The sequence below is a fragment of the Vombatus ursinus genome, unplaced genomic scaffold, assembly GCF_900497805.2.
Source record: "Vombatus ursinus unplaced genomic scaffold, bare-nosed wombat genome assembly UNPS02014779.1, whole genome shotgun sequence".
In the NCBI taxonomy this organism is placed as follows: Eukaryota; Metazoa; Chordata; class Mammalia; order Diprotodontia; family Vombatidae; genus Vombatus; species Vombatus ursinus.
Window position 1 is genome coordinate 29856931 of NW_020954557.1, and position 5157 is coordinate 29862087.

The 5157-nt window shown below is 31.1% G+C and overlaps 1 pseudogene; it reads right to left on the reverse strand.

Moving 5' to 3' along the window:
• Positions 1–1020: 1020 nt before the first annotated feature.
• LOC114045759 lies at positions 1021–1522 on the reverse strand (annotated as a pseudogene).
• Between the last annotated feature and the right edge of the window lie 3635 nt (positions 1523–5157).

Genomic DNA, 5157 nt, shown 5'->3' on the forward strand with positions numbered 1-5157 from the left:
TAAAATTATAAGGGGACCAGTCATTAAAATTGTTTGAACCTCTACAATCATTCAGTGTCATTTAAATAAGAGAGAAGAATAAAGGGGTGGTAAGGAATGCTTGAAAGATGACCTTAATTTCCATGCTTGGTTATGACTAGGTTCAAGTCCCTGACCATCCTTTTTGTCTTCCTTTGGATGTGATCCAGTTTCTTAATGCCCTTTCTAAAACAGGGTTCCCCAGACAGTCCATGGAGCACCTGGGATTATAGTTGGCATTTCTATATTGAGTGACATGAAAATAGCCATTTATAAATTTAACATGAACATTCAAGAAGCATAGGTTATCTCATAGATGAAATCAAATAATAGAATTTAGTTTACAAAACTGGAACAATGGGTTCATGGCAATTAATGGATTTTATGTCACTAGAACTTGGAATAGCATGTTTGGCAGGAGACCAACTTGATTTAAAAGTCTTTAAAAAGAAATGTGAATAAGGAAAATGGGGAAAACCCTAAACTAAAACTAAACCAGCTATGATGGAAAGCAATATAAAGTGATATGTTGAGAACACATAAAGAAGGAAGAATTTAGTTCATGTGCTGAGTGTTCATAAACTCAGGTGATTATACCTTTCAGGGGCAGCTAGGTAGTGCAGTGGATAAAGTATGGAGTCTGAAGTTAGTAAGAAGACCTGAGTTCAAAGCTAGTCTCAGACACTTATTAACTGTATGACCCTGGACACTCATTTAATATCAATTTGCCTCAGTTTCCTGTTCTGTAACTTGGGGATACCTACCTCCCAGGATTGTTGTGAGGATCAAATGAGTTAATAATCATAAAGCATTTAGTATAATGCTTGTCACACACTAAGTTCGATGTAAATATTACCTATTAAAAGCTGTCATTATTTAAGTGAACATAGTATGTATACTAAACAAAATGAGCTTGAAAATTTAATATAAACACACCTGAGTTCACAAGTACTCAACATCAAAATACCTTTTAACTCTCAAATCATTTTCTTTCTTTTTTTTAGTTGATTATTTTTTATTAACACATATACATTTACTTGTCTTCTGGCTTGTTGAAGCAGTACGTTAGACAACACTTACCACAATAATGTCTGTCAAAATGGCTAGCCATAAAGACCCCAGCACCACATTCATCAGAAAGGCACTCTCATTGAAGATGGCTAATCTTGCCATTCTCATCAACCTTACAATACTTCAGAACTGCACGTTTAGCCTTCTTTTTCTTATACTTGTTCTTTTTGGGAGTGGTGTAAGACTTCTTCTTTCTCTTCTTGGCACCACCACGAAGCCTCAGAACAAGATGAAGGGTAGACTCCTTCTGAATGTTGTAGTCAGACAAAGTTCGACCATCTTCCAGTTGCTTGCCCACAAAAATCAATCTTTGTTGATCACGGGGAATACCTTCCTTATCTTGTATCTTGGCCTTGACATTTTCAATGGTATCAGATGGCTCGAATTCAAGGGTGATGGTATTCCCCATCAAAGTCTTCACGAAAACCTGCATCATGGCACTGGGTCCACACATTGATGGCAGATCTGAAAGAGAGCCTCTCAAATCATTTTCAGATCTATTTAAACTTTATCATCTGTTTTATACAAATTTATCAGTTGTTGTAAATGTCAAAGTTTATCCCTATTTATGAATGAGATAACAGATACAGAATAAGGTGCAACTGTAGATACTAGATATTAGAAAAATTAAGAGTAATAGATTCAAACTATATAATTTAACATTACACACCATATGAGGAAAAACAAACTTTGTACTTTGTCTTTTTCTTTATCATTTTCCTTTCCTTTCTTCCCATTTCCAACCAACACGAATCAAACCCATTAGTCCACAAAACAATTAAGAAAAATAATCTACTATTATGATTGCTGGTGATGTACATGTCTTTTTACTTTTGTAGTTTATCATTGTTTAACAGAAAGGGATGATGTATTTTTAAATTTTGACAGACTATTGAATGTGATTCAAATTTTACTTTCTCTTAATTAATTCTCTTTAATTGCATCTTGTTTCATTTTGTCTCTGCTTGTGTTCTTTTCTCACTGTTTTCTCTCCTCTTCATGTTTTCATCCAAAAAAGTGGTAACTTCCAAAGCTTCCTCTTTCTTGGGGAATAGAGGAAAGGTTTGCAGAGGTGTAGGAGGCTTGAGAGTTGTTGGATTTTCTTGTTCTTAAAACAAGAAAAAAAATAGATCCATCTATAAATAAAACATGAAGAGATTTTATTCAATAACTTCTGGAAAAATTAGAATTAAGTCTAGTGAAAATAGGTTTAGATGAGTCATAACATACACCACCACAAACTCTAAATGGATATATGTTTTAAATATTTAGAAGTTAATCATTAAAATTATAATTGAATGTAAAGTTATGTTTTTCACATATATATTTTTATCTGAGTCTTCCTAAGGTAGCCAGTTTCACTGATCAACTTCTCCATTTCCTATACATTACTAAATGTTTTAAAAATATATATTGCTTTATAATATAATTTGAGACCTGATAGTGTCATTCTTTTTTTTCCATTAAATTTCTTGCTATAATTTACCTTTTTGTTCTTCTAAATGAATACTACCATCATTTTGTTCAATTCTATAAATTCTAGCTCTGATAATTTGACTGGCAAAATCTATAGAGTAATTTAATATCATCATTCCTAGTATTGTATTGGAGCCATAAACATTAGGCATTTCTCTACTTCTTTAGCCCTTTTTTTAAATTCTGTGAAAAGTGTGTTGGAATTTTATTTATATAAAGCCTTTGTGTGTCATAAAATATTAAGCATCATGTGTTTACAGAATTTTCTTATTATTTTAAGTTATGTTTCTCTGCCTATCTCTTTCTCCTGATTTTTCTTAGTAATATGCAGAAACGCTGGTGTATTTCTCTATGTGAATTTGTTTTACATTTTTTTACTTTGCTGAAGCTACTGTCTCTATATTATTTTTGTTGTTTCTTTGTCATTCTTTAAGTAAAACATCAAATCATAACAAGAATAGGTAATTTAATCTCTTATCTGTCTATTTAGGTTCCCTTAATTTATATTTTCCTTTTTTTTTTACTTTAATCAAAAATCCTACCACTATGCTAAATGGTATTAGAGACAGTGAACATTTTTACATCACTTCTATACTTATTGAGAAAGCTTCTAAAGTTGATTAAAGATTATATGAACACTTGGTTTTAGATAAATGCTTTTGATGATTCAAATGAAATCTTCCTTCATTCTTATGCCTTTTTGAAAATGAAAATAAACTAACACTATTTTATTGAATTATGTTTCTGATTTTATAATATATATATTCTTTTTCTTAATAACATGTAATTATACTAGAAGTTTTCATAATGTTGGACTATCCTTGCATTACTAGTACAAAGATAACCTGGTCTTAGTGGGCAACTTATATGAATATATTACTGTTGTCTTTCTGCTAAAGAAAATAACACATTTCATTTATTATTTTAATTCATATTCATTAGTGATATTGGTCTATTTCCTTTATGTTTGACTTGCTTGAGTATCAACTATCAACACATTTCATAATAAAACAAAATAAAGAAAAAGAATCAACAAAATCGCAAATGGGAAAAGGAAAGGTCGCAGCAAAAATAAAAAAAAATACAAAATATTATATTTATATTCTAATGTATGAATCACTTTAAAGGAAATATATGACTATTAATGCTGATTACCCCAACTAACACAAAAGGAATCAAACAATTTAAATAGACAACTCTCAGGGAAAGAAACTAAGAAGTTATAAGGGAATTACCTCACACCCCATTCCCATGTAGTCCAGATGGCTTTATAACTAAATACACATAAACTTCCCAAGAACAGATAGCACCTAGGTTACATAAGTTATTCATAGATAGAAAAATGTACCCAATGCTTTAGGGGTAAATATGGTGTTTTTAAACCAGGTTAAGATAAACACTAAAAAATAAAATTATAGACTTATTTTCCTAATGAACATGGTCACAGTAATACTAAGTAAAATGTCATATAGTTTAAGGCAATATATCAAAGGCCTTCTCATATGACCAAACTGTTCTGATACTACTAGGTAAGGCTGAGTAATACTGTGGATAGCATTACACATATTATATATACATGTACAGTTCCATGTATCATCTTCCCATATAGTAATGGATGCATCCTTTATGATTACTCTTTCATACTTAAATTTTTATGCTTCTCTTGAATCTTGGCTATCAAATTTCTATTCAACTCTGGCCTTTTCATCAGAAATGACTGAAAGTCTTCTCTTTCATTAAATATCCACTTTTCCCCTCAAGTACTATACTCAGTTTTTCTGGGTAGGTTATTCTTCATTGTCATCCTAGCTTGGCCTTCTGGGATATCATATTTCAAGCCCTCCATTCCTTTTGCATGGTAGCTGCTAAATCTGGTGTCATACTTCTTGTGGCTCCATGGTATTTAAATGGCATCTTTCTTGCTGCTTGAAGTAGTTTCCTATTCACCTGGAAGCTCTGGAATTTGTCTATAAAGTTCCTGGAAGTTTTTGGGTCCTTTTTTGGAGATGATTGTTGAATTCTTATGATTTCTATTTTTGCCTTCTGAATATAAGGTATTGGAGCAATTTTCCTTTATAATTTCTTCAAATATGAGGCCTAGGCTCTTTTGCTAAAATCAAGGCTTTCACTTACTCCAATATTTCTTAGATTATGTCTTCTTGATATATTTCCAGGTTAATTGTATTTTTTCTGATAAGATAGTTTATATTTTATTCTTTTTATTGTTTTGTCTTCATTTTATATTTTCTTGAAGTCTCATGGAGTTATTAGCTTCCACTTTCCCAATTCTAAATTTTAAGGAATTATTTTCTTTAGTAAGCTTTTGTATCACTTTTTTCATTTGGCTAATTCTGCTTTTTAAGGCATTCTTTACTTCAGTGAATTTTTGTACCTTCTTTTCCATTAATGCAATTCTGTTTATTAAGGTAATTATTTTCATCAATATTTTTGTGCCTCTTTTACTGAACTGTTATTTCTGTTTTAATAAATTTTCTAGCATCACTTTTTTTCACATTTTCCCCCTCTACCACTCTTATGTCTTTCTTAACTCTTACAGGAATTCCTTCTGAACTTGGGTCAATTTAGCATTTT